The sequence below is a fragment of the Salvelinus sp. IW2-2015 genome, linkage group LG30 (genome assembly GCF_002910315.2).
Source record: "Salvelinus sp. IW2-2015 linkage group LG30, ASM291031v2, whole genome shotgun sequence".
Classification (NCBI taxonomy): Eukaryota; Metazoa; Chordata; class Actinopteri; order Salmoniformes; family Salmonidae; genus Salvelinus; species Salvelinus sp. IW2-2015.
Window position 1 is genome coordinate 17,505,125 of NC_036869.1, and position 24,231 is coordinate 17,529,355.

Below are 24,231 nucleotides of genomic sequence, written 5' to 3' on the forward strand. Positions count from 1 at the left end.
ATTGAATTATAGAAAATAAAACGAAAGAAGCAATGAAGACAGGTGGAGTGTGAATAGGCCTACTTTTATATGCATGTCTATGGCGTGTAAAAAAAAGTAATGTCCTCTACGGTCATACTATCAGTAGGCTATCAATGGCATATCCTAGGCCATTTGCACCATTATCAGTTTGTGGAGTGTGGAACATATTATGGAAATGACAAGGCCAGTGTAAATATGCTGTATGTTTAGTATTAGTTTAAAATACAAAACAGTTTCTCAACATAATTATATGTAGGGTAAAGGGAACTTTCATTCTATTTTCTCGCACTTGGTCTTCATGTTGCTCAGGGGAGGATGGGCGTCAGTTCTCCTGTTTGGTAGCAGAAACACATGGGAAACAACATCCTGCGCAGGGAGAAGTCCAAGGAGAAAGCCCCATATTTCAGGAGACTTGGATTCATAGCAGGTATACAGTCCCTTCAGAAAATATTCACACCCCTTGACTTATTCCACATTTTGTTGTGTTACAGCCTGATTTAAAATGGATTAAGTTGAGATTTTTTCCCTCACTTGCCTCACTCTGTGCAATAAGAGTTTAACGTGATTTTTGGATGACTACCTCTTCTCTGTACCCCATTCATACAATAATCTGTAAGGTCCCTCAGTCAAGCAGTGCATTTCAAACAGATTCAACCACAAAAACCAGGGAGGTTTTCCAATGCCTCGCAAAGAGTATGTATTGCTAGATGGGTTAAAAAATTACAAAAGTAAACATTGAATAACCCTTTCAGCATGGTGAAGTTATTAATTATACTTTGGATGGTGTATCAATACACCCAGTCACAACAAATATACAGGTGTACTTCTGAACTCAGTTGCCAGAGAGGAAGGAAACCGCTCAGGGATTTCAGCATGAGGCAAATGGTGACTTCAAAACACATACAGAGTTTAATGGCTGTGATGGGAGAAAACTGAGGATGGATCAACAACATTGTAGTTACCCTACAATACTAACCTAATTAACAGAGTGAAAAGGAGGAAGTCTGTACAGAATAAAACATATTCCAAAACATGCATCCTGTTTGCAACAAGGCACTAAAGTAATACTGCATAAAAAATGTCATGTTTTGGGAAAATTCAATACAACACATTAGAGTACCATTCTCCATATTTTCATGCATAGTGGTGGCTTCATCATGGGAAAAGGAAAGGGAGACACCTAGTCAGTTGTACAACTGAATGCACTCAAGTGAAATGTGTCTTCCGCATTTAACCCAACCCCTCTGAATCTGTTATGGGTGAGCTTGTAATCATTAAGGAATGGAGAGTTCTTCAAGCTAAAAAAAAAAGAAACAGAATTGAGCTAATCACAGGCAAAATCCTAGAGGACAACCTGTTTCAGTCTCCTTTCCACCAGACACTGAGAGAAAAATTCACCCGTCAGCAGGACAAGAACCTAAAACACAACGCCAAATCTACACTGGATTTGCTTACCAAGAAGACAGTGAATGTCCCGGAGTGGCCGTGTTACAGTTTTGACTTAAATCTATGGCAAGACTTGAAARTGGTTGTCTAGCAATGATCAACCAATTTGGCAGCACTTTAAGAATTTTGAAAAGAATGGGGAAATATTGTACAATCCAAGTGTGCAAAGATCTTAGAGACTTCCCCAGAAAGACTCATGTCRCTGCCAAAGGTGATTCTAACATGTATTGACTCAGGGGTGTGAATACTTATGTAAATTAGATATCTGTATTTCATTTTCAATACATTTACAAAAATATGGGGTATTGTGTGTAGATGGTTGAGAAAAAAAATATTGAATCCATTTTGAATTCTGTCTGTAATAAGTCAAGGGGTATGAACACTTTCTGAAAGCACTGTATGTGTAGCTAGGGTKTGGTTTATTTGTGTGGTTAGGACAATACCCCACTACTGGTCAAATGGGAAAATGTGTCCCCTCTGGCTGCGTGTATACAGGTAACCAAATGCTGATATTTTTCCACAAATTGGTCTTTTGACCAATCACATCAGATCTTATTCAGAGCTGATCTGATTGGTCAAAAGACCAATTGGTGAAAAAAAAATCCAGAATTGTCTGCCTGTGCTTCGAGAGGCTAGTCAAAGACCACATCACCTTCTCCATCCCTGACACACTAGACCTTCTCCAATTCGCCTACCRCACCGACAGATCCACGGTATCGCCATTGCACTGCACACTACCGTCACCCACCTGGAAAAAAGGAATGCATGTGAGGATGCTGTTCATAAACTACATCTTGGCCTTCAATACCATTGTGCCCTCTAAGCTCACCACAAAGTTCGCGGGTCTGAACTCCTCCCAATGCAACTGGGTCCTAGACTTCATGACGGGCCGTCCCCAAGTGGTGAAGGTAGGCAACATTACCTCCTCGATTCTGATCCTCAAAACGGGGGCCCCACAGGGGTGCATCCTAAGTCCCCTCCTGTATATCCATGACTCCATGGCCTCACGCAGTTCCAACTCCATCATCAAGTTCGCTGATGACACAACAGTAGTAGGCCTGATTACCAACGAGATGGCCTACAGAGAGGAGGTAGGCACTGATGGCGTGGTGCCAGGTAAACAACCCCTCCCTCAACGTCAGCAAAACAAAGGAGCTGATTGTGGACTTCAGGAGGAACCAGGCTGGGCGCGCCCCATTCTCATCAATGGGGCCACCGTGGAGACTGTCAAAAACTTAAAGTTCCTAAGCGTACGCATCAGCTGGGAGCTGAAATGGTCAAACCACAAAGACACCGTGGTGAAGGCACGACAGCGACTCTTCAGGAGGTTGAAGAAATTCAGCCTGTCCCCTAAGGGTCCACAGGATGTCCATCGAGAGCATGCTGTACCACAGCGCCGATATAGGACGATATCYATCCGGACATTTGTCATCTAGGAAATGTGTATCACTGGACCTTCTCAAATAGTAGTTGAGTACCCCTGCTCTAGTGGCTTGATAAGGAACGTGAAGCAGAAGACACCACACTGATGTATGTCTCTTTATGTTCAGTTCCTTCCCCTGCTCCAGAATTACAATTAGTAGCTGATTAATGTTGAAGCAGGTCTACATTCTGAGTTTGGCAATTCAGCACTGGGAGCTGTCCATGTGCAACAGTGTCCACAGTGTTCACAGGCTACTGTTTAGTTGAAAAACATGTGAAAGAGTGATTCCACTAGGCCATTGTGCAACTACATTGAGGGCAACAGTTTCCAATCAACACAAAATACCAAATATTTCTAATGTAGTAATATAACAGTAGCATGACAAAAAAGASCTTCCAGAAAGGACAATTTGCAATATTTAGGCCAACTGCAAATCTTAACACCCATACTGTTAATAATTGGACATACTAATAATAATGTGTACGGGACTAATTGGTAAAGGAACCATAAACCTGTGATCTCTTTCTGTCCCTGCTGCAGTTTGGGGCATCTCTGTGTGCTACTGGCTACCTCACTGTGGCTCTTGGAGACTAAGGGCCCCAAGGACTAAGGGCCCCTGTCCATTTACTACGGTGATGCTAACTACAAAATTCGCCCATCCACAAAGAAAATTGCAAACGTCCATGTTGATACCCAGGTCTGTCAGACACTCGTGCTTACTGATGTCCCCCTGCGCTCCTTCGTGAAATTATCCATGAGGTTATGGAGGACGAGCCCAGTCAGACGGCCAACAATCAACTCGTCCGTTGTGTAGACCTCCCACTGCTTAAAGCCTCTCTGATCGCCAGCATCTTGAATTGAAGTGAAATCAGAGAGATCTACAGGGATCTTTTAGACTTGTAATCCTGCATACATCATTGATCAATCTCTCTGCCACATTGAGCCASAAGGGTGTTATTCCGGTTACTTGTTCTAATTTGTCCACGTTGTAGCCATGTCGCCTAGCAGCTTCAAATGGGTTGGCAACGGCTTGCTGCAATTAATTCAATAACTGACAGGGATTTAGAAAGTACATGGTTGTTGTCGATTGCTATACGAATGAATATCCTGTCACTCTCTTAACATATTATTCTTATGTAACACATTAGACTCTTAAAAGACCTAATACGTTACAGACTTATTCTAAAATGGATTAAATCGTTTTTTTTCACTCCTCAATCTACACACAATGCCCCATAATTACAAAGCAAAAACAGGTATATAAAGAAAACAGAAATATCACATTTACATAATGTCACGCCCTGACCTTAGAGATCCTTTTTATGTCTCTATTTTGGTTTGGTCAGGGTGTGAGTTGGGGTGGGTATTCTATGTTTCTTCATTTGTATTCCTATGTTTTGGCCGGGTAAGGTTCTCAATCAGGGACAGCTGTCTTCGTTGTCTCTGATTGAGAACCATACTTAGGTAGCCCTTTTTCCCACCTGTCTTTGTGGGAAGTTAACTTTGTTTGTGGCACTTAGCCTTAAGCTTCACGGTTTGTTTTGTATTGTTTATTGTTTTGTCGGCGTCATTTCTAATAAAAAGAAAATGTACGGTCATCACGCTGCACCTTGGTCCACTTCATTCAACAGCTGTGACACATAAGTATTCAGACCCTTTACTCAGTACTTTATTGAAGCACCTTTGGCAGCGATTACATCCTAGAGTCTTCTTGGACAGGATGCTACAAGCTTGGCACACCTGTATTTGGGAAGTTTCTCCCATTCTTCTCTGCAGATCCTCTCAAGGTCTGTCAGGTTGGATGGGGAGCRTCGCTGCACAGCTATTTTCAGCTCTCTCCAGAGATGTTCGCTCGGGTTCAAGTCCGGGCTCTGGCTGGTTCACTCAAGGACATTCAGAGACATGTCCCGAAGCCTCTCCTGTATTGTCTTGGCTGTGTGCTTAAGGTCGTTGTCCTGTTGGAAGGTGAACCTTCACCCCAGTCTGAGGTCCTGAGTGCTCTGGAGCAGGTTTTCATCAAGGATCTCTCTGTACTTTGCTCCGTTCATATTTCCCTCGATCCTGACTAGTCTCCCTGCCCCTGCCACTGAAAAACATCCCCACAGCATGATGCTGCCACCACCATGCTTCACCGTAGGGATGGTGCCAGGTTTCCTCCAGATGTGACACTTGGTATTCAGGCCAAAAGTGTTCAGTCTTGGTTTCATCAGCAGATAATCTTGTCCTTTAGGTGCCCTTTGTCAAACTCCAAGCGGGCTGTCATGTGCCTTTTACTGAGGCGTGGCTTCTGTCTGGCCACTCTACCATAAAGGCCTGATTGGTGGAGTGCTGCAGAGATGGTTGTCAAACTGGAAGGTTCTCCCATCTCCACAGAGGAAATCTGGAGCTCTGTCAGAGTGACCATCAGGTTCTTGGTCACCTCCTTGACCAAGACCCTTCTCCCCCGATTGCTCAGTTTGGCTTTGCGGCCAGCTCTAGGAAGTGTCTTGGTGCTTCCAAATTTCCTCCATTTAAGAATGATGGGGGCCACTGTGTTCTTCGGGACCTTCAATGCTGCATAAATGTTTTGGTACCCTTCCCCAGATCTGTGTCTCAACACTATCGTCTCTGAGCTCATGTACTGTCAACTGTGGGACCTTATATAGACAGGTGTGTGCCTTTCCAAATCATGACCAATCAATTGAATTTACCACAGGTGGACTCTAATCAAGTTGTAGAAACATCAAGGATGATCAATGGAAACAGGATGCACCTGAGCAACATGTCGAGTATTTCAATATTTCTGTTTTACATTTTTGTACATTTGCAGAAGTGGGGTATTGTGTGTAGATTGATGAGAATTCTTTTTTAAATCGATTTTAGAATAAGGCTGAAACATAACAAAATGTGGATACCTTTTACCTTTTGCAATAGGGTCACTACAGGGTTCACCACTGGCCTCACTTGGACTTGCTGATCATAAACCTGGTTTGATACAGGAATCTCCACCTGAGGTGTTACAGCATCCCTGTGAAGAGCTGACCATATAACCAGGTAAGATGGACTCTGTCTGTGTGTGTGTGTTAGGTAGAAATAGAGGTCATTACCTGGGAGCCTCAGTAGATTTAGCCGGGATTCTTGTTCTCTTCTGTGTATTGTGAGAAATGTGTACACATTGTAAACACAAGCTTATCGTATTTACATTAGCAGTACATAAATAAACGATAATAGTTTAAGAATTTTCTGTAATATCAATGTTTTCTACAATTTTTTATTTGATAATTCTACAACCTAAAAATCCTACCTTTCTCCCCCTCCTCAGCATGGTGGATCTGAAGGAAATGTGTACCAGTTTGAGGAAATGTGTGTGCTTGGAACATTGCATGAACATTGAAGTGAACAATGGAAGGTCTTTGTCATAATGGTATCAATCTGATAGAATGAAATATTAAAACTCAGTCTACAAAATTAAATGGAACACAGTACATACAGTTGAAGTCGGAAGTTTACACTTAGCTTCGAGTCATTAAAACTCGTTTTTCAACCACTCCACAAATTTCTTGTTAACAAACTATAGTTTTGGAAAGTCGGTTAGGACACCTACTTTGTGCATGACACAAGTAATTTTTCCAACAATTGTTTACAGACAGATTATCTCACTTATAATTCATTGTATCACAATTCCAGTGGGTCAGAAGTTTACATACACTAAATTGACTGTGCCTTTAAACAGCTTGGAAAATGATAGGCTAATTGACAACATTTGAGTCAATTGGAGGTGTACCTGTGGATGTATTTCAAGGCCTACCTTCACACTTAGTGCCTCTTTGCTTGACATGGGAAATTCTAAAGAAATTWGCCAAGACCTCAATTTTTTTTGTAGAACTCCACAAGTCTTGTTCATCCTTGGGAGCAATTTCCAAATGCCTGAAGGTACCACGTTCATCTGTACAAACAATAGTATGCAAGTATAATCACCATGGGACCACGCAGCCGACATACCGCTCAGGAAGGAGAMGCGTTCTGTCTCCTAGAGATGAACGTACTTTGGTGCGAAAAGTGCCTTGTGAAGATGCTGGAGGAAACGGGTACAAAAGTATCTATATCCACAGTAAAACAGGTCCTATATCGACATAACCTGAAAGGCCGCTCAGCAAGGAAGAAGCCACTGCTCCAAAACTGCCATAAAAAAGCCAGACTACGGTTTGCAACTGCACATGGGGACAAAGATAGTACTTTTTGGAGACATGTCCTCTGGTCTGATGAAACAAAAATAAAACTGTTTGGCCATAATGACCATCGTTATGTTTGGAGGTAAAAGGGGGAGGCTTGCAAGCCGAAGAACACCATCCCAACTGTGAAGCACGGGGTGGCAGCATCATGTTGTGGGGGTGCTTTGCTGCAGGAGGGACTGGTGCACTTCACAAAATAGATGGCATCATGAGGCAGGAAAATTATGTGATATATTGAAGCAACATCTCAAGACATCAGTCAGGAAGTTAAAGCTTGGTCGCAAATGGGTCTTCCAAATGGACAATGACCCCAAGCATACTTCCAAAGTTGTGGCAAAATGGCTTAAGAACAAGAAAGTCAAGGTATTGGAGGGCCATCACAAAGCCCTGACCTCAAACCTATAGAACATTTGTGGGCAGAACTGAAAAAGTGTGTGCGAGCAAGGAGGCCTACAAACCTGACTCAGTTACACCAGCTCTGTCAGGAGGAATGGGCCAACATGAACCCAACTTATTGTGGGAAGCTTGTGGAAGGCTACCCRAAACGTTTGACACAAGTTAAACAATTTAAAGGCAATGCTACCAAATACTAATTGAGTGTATGTAAACTTCTGACCCACTGGGAATGTGATGGCTGAAATAAATCATTCTCTCTACTATTATTCTGACATTTCACCTACACTGATTGAAGTGGATTTAACAAGTGACCTGGTAAGTCTATGACATAGACTCTATGTCATGGAAAGAGCAGGCGTACCTAATGTTTTGTACACTCAGTGTATATGTAATAATAGAATGTTCAAATAGATCTGATTGTGGACATGAATTGCCTTGTAGTAGTGGTACTGTTTCATTTGAGTAAAAGTGCTGTAGGTGTCATCTTTGGCAATGCATTGGGAATATTTGGGGAGTTTGGTAGAGTGTTGGGTATTCAACGTCAAAAATAACTCTGTATTGTCACGCCTTGTCACTGCACAGTTTATCTTCAAGGCCTCCAACTCTATCACCTAGCTTATATCAGTGAAAACCTCCCTTACGTACAGTACTTGCTCATAAAACGGAACACCCAGTGCTTCTGCTGCCCATGTTCCACCATTATTTTATTAGTGTAGCAGCTACCATTTGAGAATTGGGGCAACCGAAAATACAGGACATATAACTACAAAATAAGACAAACAAAGGACAAATACCAAAACTCGATAATTGCCAGTCAAGTACAAACAGAAATCTCCGTTATTCACCGCTCATTTCCACAGTTGTACCGTCATAGCCAGGGGACAGTGCATACATTTTTACAGCTTACACAAGGGGTGCCACAACACTTAAGAGTAAAAAAGAAAAGGGAAATCTCAAAGATAATCTAGAAACTGTACAATATAACATACAGATAACTGTCCTCTATACATTTGAAAAAATCGAATTGCTTTAGTCTGGAGAGCAAGGCATTGGGAAATTTTCAAACTAGCTAATAGGTGCAAGTACTGTGTATGCATGCATGACTGAGTGTGTGTTTGCTTGTGTGCTTATGTACAGGTAACTACCCAAATAAAGCAAACACTTGAGTAAATGAGGGATACGAAGTATATTGAAAGCAAGTACTTCCACACAGGTATGGTTCCTGAGTTAATTAAGCAGTTAACATTCTATCATGCTTAGGGTATAAAAATAGCCAGTTGCCTATTATTTGGCTGCCATGGCTAGAAGAAGAGATCTCAGTAACTTTGAAAGAGGGGTCTCAAAAGAAAATTGAGGGTTTAAAGGGGGTGTGTGTGTGTATGTCTCAGTCACCAGATCTCAACCCAACTGAACACTTAAGGGAGATTCTGGAGMGGCGCCTGAGACAGCGTTTTCCACCACCATCAACAAAACACCAAATTATGGAATATCTCATGGAAGAATGGTGTTACCTCCCTCCAATAGAGTTTCAGACACTTGTGGAATCTACGCGAAGGTGCATTGAAGTTGTTCTGGCTCGTGGTGACCCAACGTCCTATCGAGACACTTTATGTTGGTGTTTCCTTTATTTCAGCAGTTACCTGGATGTGTGTGTGTGTGTGTTCATAAACTGTGCCTCTCCTCCCTTCTCATTTTCTGTCCACCACTTTGTCATTATCCCTGAGTTGGAGGGGTGAAAGATGTTGGTCGGAGCTTCATCTCAGTGAAAGGGATGGACAAGTCCTTGCCTTTCCAGGCAGTCCAGATCACACCCTGAGACACAGAGACAATTCAGTTAGCAAACCACCCCGAACTTGTAATTGATTGTTCTGGAATAGTTGCCTTAGATTACTTTGGTGATATAGACTCTGAAATAGKGAAATGAGGTATGAAGTTGGCTGGCATTACCTGGTGATTGACACTGGTGTCGTAGAGGCCATTAAGGTTGGCCTCGTGGCAGTTCTTGTACCACCAACCCCCCTTATAGGACATGGCACAGCGGGTGATGAAAGGCGTGGGGTCTCTGTCTCTGGTAGAGAACATGCGCGCGTTGTGGTAACTCATAGAGTCACCTACAAGGACGAAAAAGTCAGGAAGGAAGGGGAAAAGGGAAGTAGAGTGGAAAGACAGATGGCAGGTGTGAGGAGGGAAACAGTAGGTGTGGAATAGAGGGATAATGAGAAAACAATAAGCGACGGGTTTAATGATAATGTGGAAGTATGCACAATAAGAGGTCAATCATTTTCAGTGGACAGATTCTGTTCATACCTGCTGTACCGCTGTACCCAGACACTTTGAGAGCATAGTTCCTTCTAACAGTGTCCACTGTGAATGCAGAGTACTTGGCAAACGCTGATTCGTCCCCTGCACGGAGGTCCACACGTAGGGTCATTGGTGCCATGCTGGTTAGATTGTGTAGGTTCTCATTACCTATAGATGGACAGAGATGAGTGGGAAACAAGGCGTTAGAGCACACAAAAAACTGCTCACTGCCGAGCTCCTGAAGTAAACTATATGTGTTGCCTCTAGGGGGCGCTGAAGACTTATTTTCATCAGATCTACACAGTAGAAATTAGCATGATGCCTCTCAATGTTAGAATGAATAGTGGATAGTGCGCTACTGGCGTTAATGCTCAGCCAATCGCTCAAAAAAAGTTAAAGGGTTTTGAAGAGTGATAGGCCCTCTGCTACTGCTCTTGGTTGTCCTTCTGTTTGTGCACCAATAGTGCCAGTAGTCYYTTTTTTCCTACCGTCTTGCCATAAATTTCCACATTAAATTGATCCTTCTCATCTGGCGTTATACTGTTTAATTTATCTGCCCAGCAACGGGTCTATTTACAGAGTTGATCTGTCATGAGGGCTTACACTGTTTACGTAAAAGTGACATAGTGTAGCTTTTGCGCCGTCATTCTAACAGTTMTGTGTGATGTAATGCTGGTGCACTGCTGCTGAAGTGGGTGAAAACAAACTTAGCGTGACGAATGACTCTCACCCAGCCAAAATTCCCCACTCAGTTCTCCAAAACCTTTGCTGTAGTTTTTCCAGCCTCTGAAGAAGTCAGTTTTCCCATCCATCCTTCTCTGGAAAACCTGTAAAGCACACACGCTCATACAGCGGACATATACCATCCATAACCAACCGTTAACTCCCTCTCATGTCAGTTAAAGGAAAATACCACTCCAAAACTATTTTTGTATTTGGTATTTGATTAGTCCAATGTTGATCCAGTCCCAAAATGTCTTCAAGATAAACTTATTTTGAAAGTTCGATATCTTGAAAACTTGATTGCTGACATGCAAAACATTTTGGGACTGTATCAACTAATGAAATACCAAATAGCAAAAGATAGTTTTTGAGTGGTATTTTCCTTTAAGGGACATAGCTATTATGCAGTCAAATGTATTACATTTGCCACTACTTATGCTAAATCTATTGTCTACATCTGAATACATTTTAAATAGCAATCTCTCCCTTCACCAACAGTATAGACACATGGTCCCTGACACAATCATCTTCTCTTACCGTCCAGCCGCCTCCATCAGTCACCTGGTCGCAGTAGACCAACACTGGTTTTCCCTGCCTTCCCTTGGGGAAGATCTCCACCTCTCCAGACTCATGTATCCCGTTTAGCAGCTCCTGGGAACAGTCACTTGGGAAGGGGTATCGGAGATTCCCTGACATACAAAATCAAAGAGAGAGCYTAACTTTATGAAACTGTGCTTTCGATGTATGTATTTCGTTTTGTAAAGTTTCTTTATAAAGTCAAATATATTTGACCGCTTACCTGTGGTGAACTCAGTGGAAATTTTWGCAGTATAGCTCCCTCCCCTCTCCCCCTGTAGCTGCACGGTGTACTTGGACATGGGATGCAGCCTGATCAATTTGAACTCTGTTACTGTGGAGTCAATGGTAACCTCCTGTTGAGAAGAAATAGGTCATCTGTCTAGACCAGAGTTTGTAGCATTTTGTCCTAATTTACTGTCCTGAATAAAATCGAATGTGTGTCTGTCTCCACCTTTTACTCAGTGCTCCTCACCTGCATCTCCTGTCCCTCCGTTTGATAGGTCAGCTTGTAGCTTCCCACGGCGGCAGAGGGTGCTTTCCACGTCAACAGCGCTGAGCGAGGAGTCACCTGACTGGCCTTCAGGTCACGCRGGACTTCCCCGTCTCCCCTGGATCCTGCCAGATGGACATGGACACAATCACAAGAAGCTCAGTTGYCAAATGAAATGAAAACATCAGCCTTCCTTTTCTGCTCGGTCTCGGGTGAGTTGATTGGTTTAAGCATTAGGGTAGTTTGAGAAGGTGTGTGTGCGGACTGACCACCGGTGGTGGTGAAGACAGTGATGGCGGCAGAGCTGTCCAGGTTGCCCAGCTGACTGGTGACTGTGACGGTGTACATAGTGGAGCCCTGTAGGCCTTTCAGCTGCTGCTCCGCCGCATTGCCCGATACAGTGATCTCGGCATCATCTGACCCTTGGTTGACACAGAAACAAGTAAGCAGCGGAGAGAGAGCAGATGAGTGGCAGGGGAGAGAGGTAGGCAGCAGGATTTAATTTATTTCTCAGTGTTTATATTGTAATGCTGTTGGGGTGGTCATAAACTGACTGTCCAATACAAACACTATGATCTCATCTTGCCTGTGGCCTGTGTGAAAGCTCCAACTGGAAAGGAAAGACTCTAATACGGCTTGAGCTTTTAAAAGCCCCACGGGGTATTGTTGTAATGGATATCCAACTTCTGATACCCCTTACCTTTTTCAGAGCCATACACTATGACGTAACGGTCGACTGTTGCCAGTGCTGGTCGCCATAGCAGCAAGGCCTTGGTGTCTGTGACATTAATGGCCCGGAGATCCCTCGGAGGGTCAGGGACTGAGATTTGGKTTTGAAAAAAATGAAGGCAAGAGAAAGTTAGTTATCACAATGTGAAATCAAATCCTTTCGATATATCATTARATTTGAATCTCATTCTTGCTAAAAAAGTATTTTGAAATTGAAGTTGAATCAGCTCCAGAATAGAGCCTTTGAGAAAATTTGAAAATGCACAGATCTTTCCCAGATCCTGCACCTGCTAGAACAATTATGAACACAGACCCCATATAAAATGCAGAGGAAACACCATACACACGAAAGAAACAAAACAAAAAATACATGTGGTTTTTAATGCTTAACTTAAATTCGTTGACCAAGACACCACCAAGGACCAAATTAAAGTGGCTGTTGATAGTCTAACTTCCTATAATTTATAATCTGACAACTTCCTGTAAATTAGCATTAATCCTAAAATTGAAAGTCAACAGTATGACTGAAGTAAACGTACGTGTCATAACCAGGTCTTTGATTGCATCGCTCTCGTCCAGTCCAAGGACGGATATCACACTGACCTCATAGGAGGACCCTGGAGAGAGCTTTGACAGTGCCAGAGTGGAATCCCCAGAGTCCACCGTTGCGGAGAGAGGCTCCCCTGGAATAGAACGGGCAACTTCCGATGTGAATGCACAATGAACTGACGTGACTCAACAGCCAGGATTTTGACCCCCAGGACTTTAGTGTAAGCACCTACCTTCCTGTGTGTTAGTGTAGGTGACCTTGAAGCCACTCACTGGACTTTTTGGCTTGGTCCAGGACACAGAGAGAGACGTCTCAGTCACTTCACTGAAGACAAGACCCGAGGGAGGCTCTGGACCTGGGCATGGCACGGGAATATTAAGTGTGATTGAGAGCGAAAAAGAGAAACAAAAGATAGAAAGACGAACACAGACAGAAAGACGCATGAAAACAAATAAAGACAAATAAAAACTGTAAGAAAAAGAAAGAATGAAAAGTATCAAGAGAAAAATGATGGACATGGAAACAGAGCTAGAATATATTTGAGAAAGAGAAAATGGAGACTTGAGGTAAGTCATACTATATGTGAGGAGAAGAAAGATCAATATACCTTCAAATGTAGGTGCACTCATACTTTTCTTGTTTACTCACGCTGTTATTATTAGTGCTCCATTGAGTTTGGGTATATATGTACAGTGCAAACATATATACAGTATACACAGTACAGCATATACTAAAACAGACAAAGGTGTCACTGTTAAATGCAGATGTTGGACCCTGGAAAGCAGCAAGGGAAAATGATGAGATATTAATGTTGAGCTGGTCTTTTGATCCTGAAAAAAAAAGAAGTTGGCAGGAAAGAGAAAAGTTTAAATGGTTATAACAGAAGACAAGAAAAATCGAAGAGATGTTGATAACAAATACATACCCCATATTATTTTAATGCAAGAATAGGAGAGATAAAGCAAGATAAGGATAATTTCTAAGGAATAAGAAATGTGTTGACCAACAGATTTTCAACCATGAGTGAGCAGAATTCTGCCATAATGATTCCAAATACCATTTGAGACCTCACCGTCTGAAAAAAACAAAAAAAACTAGCTAATCGTTAAAACCTTGTCGAATTTAGTTCTTTCTTTTTTTTTTACAAATACATTTAAAAAAGACTCATAGGATTAAAATCTGTACATTTCACGCTTAAGATCAGGAAAAACCATAGGGACCAACCATGGTCTTACCCTGGGTTTTGTGAGTGATGAAGGGAGCCAATGAAGGTTGCTGACTTAAAGCTTACCCTAAGTGAGAGAAGATCAGACCAGCAGTGAATGGCGGTTGTAGCTGAATGGTCTCATGAATATCAGAGTAATTTTCATTAGTACAGTGCCTTCAGAAAGTTTTCATACCCCTTTACTTTTTCCACAGTTTGTTGTGTTACAGCCTGGATTTGTATTGATTAAATTGAGATTGAGTGTCACTGATCTACACACAATACCCCATAATRTCAAAGTGGAATTTTGTTTGTAGAAAATCTTTGAAATTAATAMAAAATAAATCATCTGAAATGTCTTGAGTTAATAAATATTCAACCCCGTTGTTATGGCAAGCTTAAATAAGTTCAGGAGTAAAAATGTGCTTAACACATCACATAAAAAGTTGCATGGACTCATTCCGTGTTCAATAATAGTGGTTAACATGATTTTTGTATAACTACCCCAGTTCCTGTACTCCACACATACAATTATCTATAAGGTCCCTCAATCAAGTAGGGAATTTTAAGCACAGATTCAACCACAAAGACAAGGGAGGTTTTTTAATTGCACGCAAAGCAGGGCACCGATTGGTAGATGTGTAAAAAAAATATATATACAGTGTCTTCGGAAAGTATTTGACTTTTTCCACATTTTGTTACGTTACAGCCTTATTCTAAAATTGATGAAATAAAAAAAATATCAGCAATCTACACACAATACCCCATGATGACAAAGCAAATAACAGGTTTTTAGAAATGTTTATAAATGTATAATATTTGCATAAGTATTCAGACCCTTTGTTATGAGACTCGAAATTGAGCTCAGATGCATCCTGTTTCCATTGATCATCCTTSAGATGTTTCTACAACTTGATTGGAGTACACCTGTGGTAAATTCAATTGATTGGACATGATTTGRAAAGGCACACACCTGTCTATATAAGGTCCCACAGTTGACAGTGCACGTCAGAGCAAAAATCAAGCAATGAGGTCGAAGGAATTGTCCGTAGAGCTCCAAGACAGGATGGTGTCGAGGCACGGATATGGAGAAGGTTACCAAAATATTTCTGCAGCACTGAAGGTCCCCAAGAACACAGTGGCCTCCATCATTCTTAAATGGAAGAGGTTTGGAACCACCAAGACCCTTCCTAGAGCTGGCCACCCGGCCAAACTGAGCAATCGGGGGAGAAGGGTCTTGGTCAGGGAGGTGACCAAGAACCCAATGGTCACTCTGACAGAGCTCTAGAGTTCGTCTGTGGAGATGGGAGAACCTTCCAGAAGAACAACAATCTCTGCAGCACTCCACCACAGACAGAAGACACTCCTCAGTAAAAGGCACATGACAGCTCGCTTGGAATTTGCCAAAAAGGCACCTAAAGACCTTCAGACCATGAGAAACAAGATTCTCTGGTCTGATGAAACCAAGATTAAACTCTTTGGCCTGAATGCCAAGCATCATGTCTGAAGGAAACCTGGGAAACCTGGGAAACTAGTCAGGAACGAGGGTAAGATAAACGTAGCAAAGTACAGGGAGATCCTTGATGAAAACCTGCTCCAGAGCTCAGACTAGGGCGAAGGTTCACCTTCCAACAGGACAATGACCCTAAGCACACAGCCAAGACAACACAGGAGTGGCTTTGGGACAAGTCTCTGAATGTCCTTGACCCAGTCAGAGCCCGGGCTTAAACCTGATCGAACATCTCTGGAGAGACCTGGAAATAGCTATGCAGCAACGCTCCCCATCCAATCTGACAGAGCTTGAGAGGATCTGCAGAGAAGAATGGGAGAAACTCCMCAAATACAGGTGTGCCAAGCTTGTAGCGTCATACCCAAGAAGACTCGAGGCTGTAATCACTGCCAAAGGCACTTCAACAAAGTACTGAATAAAGGGTCTGAATACTTATGTACATTTTATATTTCAGTTTTTTATTTTTAATAAATTAGAAAAAAAATCTAAAAACCTGTTTTTGCTTTGTCATTATGGGGTATTGTGTGTTGATTGATGAGGGGGAAAACATATTTCATCAATTTTAGAATAAGGTTGTAAGCTAACAAAATGTGGAAAAAGTCAAGCGGTCTGAATACATTCCAAAGGCACTGTATATATCCCTTTGAGCATGGTGGCATTATTAATTAGGCTTTGGATGGAGTATCAATACACCCAGTCACCACAAAGATACAGGCGTCCTTCCTTACTCWGTTGCCGGAGAGGAAGGAAACTGCTCAGGGATTTGATCATGAGGCCAATGGTGATTTTAAAACAGTTAGAGGTTAATGGTTGCGATATGAGAAAACTGAGGTTGGATCAACAACATTGTAGTTACTCCACAATACTAACCTAAATGACAGAGTGAAAAGAAGGAAGCCTGTACAAATTCCAAAACATGCATCCTGTTTACAACAAGACACTTAAGTAATACTGCAAGAAATGTGGCATAGATATTAACCTTTTGTTTGGGGAAAATCCAACACATTATTGAGTACCACTCTTCATATTTTCAAGTATGGTGGTGGCTGCATCATTTTATGAGTATGCTTTTCAACGGCAAGGACTAGGGGAGTTTTTTAGGCTAAAAAGAAAAAGAATATGGCTATAAGAACAGGCAAAATCCTAGAGGAAAACCTGGTTATCTGCTTTCCAAGAGACGTTGGGAGACAAAATCACCTTTCAGTAGGACAATAACCAAAAACACAAGGCCAAATCTACACTGGAGTTGCTTACCAAGACGAATGTGAATGTTGAGTGGCCTAGTTACCGTTTTGACTTAAATCGKCTTGAAAATCTATGGCAAGACTTGAAAATGTCAGTCTACTGTAGCAATGATCAACAATCAACTTGACAGAGCTTGAAGAATTTTTAAAAGAATAATGGGCAATTATTGTACAATCCAGGTGCTGGACAAAAAGACTCAGTTGTAATCGCCGCCAAAGGTGCTTCTGCAAAGTATTGATTCAGGGGTGTGAATACTTATGTAAAAGAGATATTTCTGTATTTCATTTCCAATAAATTTGGTCAAATTTCTAAAAACATATATTTAATCCATTTTGAATTCAGGCTGTAACACAACATGTGGAATAAGTCAAGGGGTAGGAATACTTTGAGGGCACTGTATGTGCTTAACACATGGATGTGTTTGGGTTGACATACTGTCCATGTACAAAACGGAAAACACAGGCTGTATATGACATGTCGTATATGGACCAGGGAGGCTATGTAATCACGTGTTTATTGTGTAAGGTTTAGCACTGTAATGATTATATATTAGAGAGTATCCCTCAACATAACCTACATTTTGAAGATGATGAACTCATGCTCACATTTCTTTGATGGGATGTGCTTCAGATAGTTTCCCAGTTAGCAACAGCCCATTTCCCCTGGGTGTTTTGGCAATCATACCTGCTTTTCCAAAATGCACCCAGTATGAACAATACACATCACAGTTGCACTAATCACTGCACAACATGGTATAAACAAGGGGTTAACATGAAATTCAAATGATTAGCACAGATGCATGATTATTTGGTCATTGCATATTTAAGTAATAAGGCCCGAGGAGGTGTGGTGCATTTGGCCAATATACTACAGCTAAGGGCTGTTCTTTTGTACGACGCAACGCGTGTCTGGATACAGCCATTAGCCGTGGTATATTGGTCATACACCACAAACCCCAAAGGTGCCTTATTGCTATTATAAACTGGTTACCAACATAATTACAACAGTAAAAATCTATATTTTGTCATACCCGTGGTATACGGTCTGATATACCACGGCTTTCAGCCAATCAGCATTCAGGGCTCAAACCACCCAGTTTATAATTTGTAATTAAAGCTTTGGATTTATTTACCATTCCTTTAATTAAAAGCTCTTGGTTGTCAAGGACAAACCAAAATAAACACAGCTCACGGTATCAATAAGCAGATGATGCAAATTAACGACAGACATGATGAAGTACTGTAATTCAGGAAGTTACAGTATCAAGAGTGTGACAACTCTTGAAATGGATATGGATCAAGCAGCTGTGCAAGTGTACCTCACCTAAAATGGTGTGAGGATGTATCGGCATCTAACTTGGGTCTCTTGAATAACTTGCATAGTTCAAAAAAAGAGAAGTCCTGTGCTTGAACAATGAGCTAATGAACCCTTGTAGTAGTTGGTAGAGATTTAACTATGGCCAGTACCTGTGCTTACGATGAGTCTGTGAATTTTGGAGCGTAGTCCGGGACCCTTCCCAAATACGGACAGGGAATAGCGTGTCTGTGGATGGAGATTCTGGAATGGGAATGAGCGAGCCGACCYTGGAAGGACTTTGGAGAACTTGATTGTACCCCCGTCACCAACTTTAGCCATAGTATTACTGTTGCTGTTCTGTCTCTGGTTATCACTTTTGCTATTGGTAACAGGGTTCTCCTCCCCTCCCTCTTTACCTTGACTCACCCCCATTTCACTTTCCTCCTCTGACTCACTCTCCCCCTCCTCCACTTCCTCTTCCTCCGCCTCATTCTTACTTCCATGCTCTTCCCGGGTTACTATGAAATTTCTGTACATCCCCTCTGGTGCTCCCCAAACAAGTACAAACCCTCCTGAGGTTATGCTTTGAACCCCCACTGAGTTTAGAGGCTGGCCTGTTTTTCCAGTAGTAGTGGCATCTGATCCATTTATCTGGTTTGGTCTGTCTGTTGAATCAGCAGTCTTACTCACTTGGCTCCCTTTGTCATGATGACCTGTTTTTGAATCTTGGCTACTTTGGCTCAAGCTACCGCTATTTCTAATATATGTTTGACCTTCTGCTATTTTACTAGCTGTGGTATTTGCTCTCTTGATGAGAGTTTCAGGCTTAAGGTCTGTGTTTGTGTCATTCTGGCTGGTTCTGTAGGTGCCCTGCTCCTCCGGTTGAGTGGTGTGGACGATGATGCCGTTGTCTCTGTTTGTCAGTTTAGGTTGGAAAGGTCTGCGTATGGGACCTCTTGATGGATGCTGAGRGGGTCTCAGGTTTGTTCGTGTCCTCTTTTGGAATGGTCCCATATTTGGGTGTGAGCGGCATTGTTGGGTCCCCTTTGGAGGTAGACGGTGTGAGGGTGGTGTGCCGCCCACTGTCAGAGTCTTTGACTTGTTTCGTTCAGTTCCAGACGACACCACGTCAGTTGCCCTGTCTGCGTCTGTGCTCATACCGTCCTCTGTTACTGCAATACCATTCTCTGCCACTGCAGCATTTTCTTTAGTAGAGTCTGATTCCTCTGAAGTGGAGGACGATGATGAATAGCCTTCTTTGCCACTCTGCTCTGATTCACTGGATGATTTTGGTGCCCTCTCTGGCTGAGCATCTGGATGGAGGGTTGAGGATTGGGAAACAGGCAATGTCTTTGCAAACACCACTTGTCTGCCAGTCATGGGTTGACCCATACTGGTCTTTGATTCATTTAGTTTTGTGGGAGCTGAAGAAGGTGAACGTGTCCTGTTTCGGAATGGTCTCATATTTAGGTTTGGGCGGTGTTGGTAGGGCCCCTTTGGAGGTAGGCGGTGAAAAGGTGGTGTGCCGCTCACTCTCAGAGTCTTTGTCTCGTTTTGTTTGGTTCCAAACAATCCCACGTCAGTTGTTTTCTCCCCATCTCTGCTGATACCCACTTCTGCAACTTTATCTTTATCTGAGTATGTTGTTTTTGAATGTCCTGTTTCAGACACTTTTAGGGCACTGTCCTCTTTTTCAGCAAAACCCTGCTCTGTTGTGGGTTTACTTTGAACTATTGTGCCATCCACCCTCCCCCCAATGACTCTCTCTCTACAGGTCACATTGACTTTCCTGTGTGTCAATTTAATCTTGTTGACACATTTCTTCCCGTTCAGGTGAACAGTAGTATTTGTTTCTGATGTGGTTGTAGGCTCCAAGCCATCTGTCCCTTGCCCTGGCTCGTTTGTTTCAGTCTCTGTACCCATTTTCCTATCAGGTAGGTCCTTTAAGCCGGGAATCACTGTTGGTTGTTCAGAACCAAAACTCGTAGTGGCATTTTCAGGAAGGATTCCAACAGGATATGTCTTTGTCGAAGTTCCATCTTTTTCTCCAAGTGGACTTGTCTTCAGCTTAGTGTTTTTCACAGTTCTAGCTATAGTCCTGTCCCAAACAATRGGATTTTCTGTTTTAGTGTCAGTTTTTAAGGTCTTCTTGACCTTTGACCCCACCAATGGATTTCTGCTTGAAGGCCTTTTCAGAAGACTGTGACCCACTCTCCTCCCACCCTGGATAAACTTGTACCATTAAAACGGATAGAGTCTCCAATGTATGGCTTCCTGGGCAAGGTTATTCTATCACCTGGTTTATGTACAACCCTGTATTTTGTGTTGACAAGTGGTCTTTTACTGGTTGTAACAGATGGGTCCTCTTTGGTTCCATTGGTGCCTTTGACTGTTACAGAGCCTGGTCCACTCCTATTCTTTCCACTCTCTGGTTCTTCACCCTTGGCCTTTGAGTAGTAGATGGCCTTCACAGGCTWTGTATTCCCTGCTGGGTCTTCATGGCTTGCTACTCCTGGTGCTACCTGCATGGTCACAGTGTCCATGGTCACCCTGGATATTGTCTCTGTGGATTTTCCTAAAGGCACGAAGCGATCATTTGGAACCAAAGATAACAATATGTTTTTTTGATCCGACTACAAGAGGGAAGCACTGTTAGATCCAAATGGGAAAATCAAAAAGAATATCTTTGAACTGAACACTTTGAATTATCCTGTTTTCCAACAACACCTGCATTGACATTAGTGCAATAMATAGTTGGCCTATGTGCTGTCCAAACCTGCAGGGAGAAGTGGAAAGAGTATTACATTTGGTCATCAAAACAACCTTGCCTTTCATTGTTCGGGTGCTGAAAATGTCAATGTTGTGAGTTAAGTGTGTGCCGCTACTGTCGAGAAAGAGAGAATGAATAATGAAAATGGAAAAATATTTTACAAAGAGAGATCAGGTTAGCTCCAGGAGCAGTCTTTATATTGTACCTCTATTAATTTCAAGCTATTTTAATTTCACTTCCAATGACCTGCTCTATTGAAAAATGACGTGTCTAGACATGTTAACTTTAGTGGGATAACAGTTCACAGGAGCAGGGCTGGCCTCTCTTGCATATTCATTCACATTGCCAGGGAATCCAATTTTTTTCAGAGAATTCTCTCTCTTTTAAACATAATGATGACTTTCTCTTTCTCTCCTGCTTCTTCTGCTTACTTCACAATTTATTTGTTGTTTCATGACTGTATAACTCTTATCTTAAAATATTTTATGATTTTTATGGTCTTCATTTCCAAATAAACTAATMAAGAATATGGCCTAATGAATCAAGATTGCTTCTTATACAATCTAGTCCCTGGATTTTTTCATATGCAATGTAGTAACTAAAGTAAGCCATCCAATAAAACTCACCAGGAGTGACTTGGACTGTTGCTGGYTTGCTCTTGATCCCGCCCTTTTCAGCCACTAGCGTGATGTCATACAAATGTCCTGGGTCCAAACCGTCAATCTGGGCAGAGTCCCTCTCAGGGGGCAGGGTTAGGTCTTGTCTTCCCTTGGCTGTTCCGTCTGTCTGATTGGGTGCAACAGTTAAGCGATACCTGTCGATGTCTCCTTGCGATTGTTCCCATTGGACAACTGCAGATGTTGTGGTTGTCTTCACAACTCGAAGGTGTGTGGGTCCAGAGATAACTGGGTGGTGGGTCGGGGGGAAAGCAGTGGRGGAAAAAACGACTTAGCATTTATATCTATTGATAACCAAAGTCACAGATGCTAATAAAGGGATACAAAATGTGGTTTCCTGACTCACGGGTTGTGAATTCTGCTGTGCTCTCAGTGCTCATTCTCCTATTTATTTCTCCCTTGATTGTCACCGTGTACTCATGCCCGGCCGCCAGTCCTGTTTGGGTGTAGGTCGTGAGCTTCCCTCCAACTTGAGATGTTATCTGTTGATCGCCCTCTTTCTGTGTGGCACAGAAAACGATACAGTTCATGTTAGAACGGGCATCAGGAGGAATATTAATAATTATGATGAAATGGTCTACTGGTATTTCAGTTAATTTTCTAAAGTAACGGTAGTCAGAACCTGTGTTAAACATWATTTTTGAATGGGTGCATGTACCGTATGCTTACCAGCAGGGGGAGTAGGCTAATTTACAAATTCTATCATGCCGAAGCCTATATTCAGATATTTTGGAAACGTCAACCGAGCCAACTCTAAATTAGCAACTGGACTCAAATGTATTGTCCACAATGGGGCCTCACAATCACATTACTACAGAACTCAACAGCTATGCAGTACAACATCATCAGACAAAATAGAATGATGTCTCTGTTGGGAATTMTAACTTGGGTGGGCAGCTTTTCTTTATATTATTATTTTCTTGGCAATGAGATAAACAGCCTCATATTCCAATGATGCAATAGTAGTATTGTGAAAGTATTTCATTATTAACATATAWGGGAAATCCAGTAGCTCACAAAGCTTTGAGAAATGGTGTCACACAAATAACATTACMGTATACACAGCATCTGGCAACCCGCTCAACTATAGTCAACCATTCACGTTCCAACTTTCACAATATCCTTTATTGGTATGTGATCATTTGAAAAACCAACTTATAAAAGATGCTATTAAAACAAAAACAGTATCAGGTTGTTATTCTTCAATCTATGTATTGAAAAACGGCAGTATTTCCATTAATTTAAAAGCAGTAGTTTAAGGGTTTACTCAATTACTCCAATSTGGGGRTGTTCTCCAAGTTTTTCTCCATTGTGTAATATATTTTCTCATATGGGAAATCGGACGCAGCTGGGTTGCCAGGTTGCCCAGCATTGATCTTCAGTGTCCGTGTGTCATATGCCTCTAATTCTTTCAGCAGTTATTTCAAGAGATGAGTGTGTTGTGCTTTATCTTGCACAATGTGGGGCTTGCTCCTCATTTGTGTACGTGTGTTGTTATCTGTAAACATGAGATGAATGTGTATCTCCCTTATTCATTCTCTTCTGCTATGTGTCACAGCTGCTGACCAATGAAGTCATTTCTCTGATCAGGGCCATGTTTTTGACAGTGTTTATGGCTGCCCTAGCAACAAGCATCCCACATCTGCATCTTTTCTTCTTCCTTGCTGCCCACTCACTCTTTCTCCCATTATYCTTCCCTTGACTTTCTCCTTTGCTCATTGTCCTCATCCCTAATTYTCTCTCCTCTGTTCAGTTTGATGTATTCCCTGTACAAGGATGTTCTCCCTTCCGCCATATTTCTTCTCACACCTACCCCTGTCATGTATGGAAAAAGAGACTGTTTCCCTTGTTGTTGTTTTGGGAATGCGTCCTGGTGCTGATGCTGTGGCCAAGCGTCACTCTACTAACCGACAATAGTCTCTATATACTGTTTTTCTCTCTCTTTTTCGTCTGGAACCCTTTTATGAAGAACAATAATMTCATTCACACATTGAAAGAATTACATTAAGTAGGAAAAAGAGGGGAGTGGGATTTGTGCTAGGTTGTTTAATCTTGGTACAATTKCCCTACCTTTTCCTCTAGTACTTTTGGTTGTCATTAAGGTGTTTCTCTTTGTTACAGTGTTGTAGATTTGTCTTTTAATGACATAGATACTGCTTCTCAAGAGTGYTTGTGTCTGCTCTAATAGCAAGGTCCAACAACATGTGCATGATGAGTACCAATCCAGTTTGTCATTGTGTAAGTCTGACATCACCTCTCTGTGCAGATTGGGAGCATATGTTTTATTAAAGCTCCAATGCAGCCATTTTTTWWWWTTKATCTCAAATCAAATCATTTCTGGGTATCAATTAAGTACCTTTCTTTTCAATTTAAATTGTTAAAAATRCACAAAATTAGCTTCTTAGCAAAGAGCAATTTCTCAAGCAARAATTTTGCTAGGACTGTCTGGGAGTGGTCTGAGGAGAATTGAAAACTAGCTGTTATTGCCAGAGAGGTTTGGAACTCTTTCTTATTGGTCTATTAACTAATTTACCGCCAGGTGATATCTCAAACTCCATCCCACATTTGAGTAATTTAGCAGACGCTCTTACCCAGAGCGACTTACAGTAAGTAGTGAGCACATACATTTTAGTACTTTTTCATGCTGGTCCCCAGTGGGA

General features: G+C 42.0%; 1 pseudogene; it reads right to left on the reverse strand.

Moving 5' to 3' along the window:
* Nucleotides 1-8,183: 8,183 nt before the first annotated feature.
* The window catches only part of LOC111954963 (tenascin-like), a 26,736-nt pseudogene continuing 10,688 nt past the window's right edge, over nt 8,184-24,231 (reverse strand).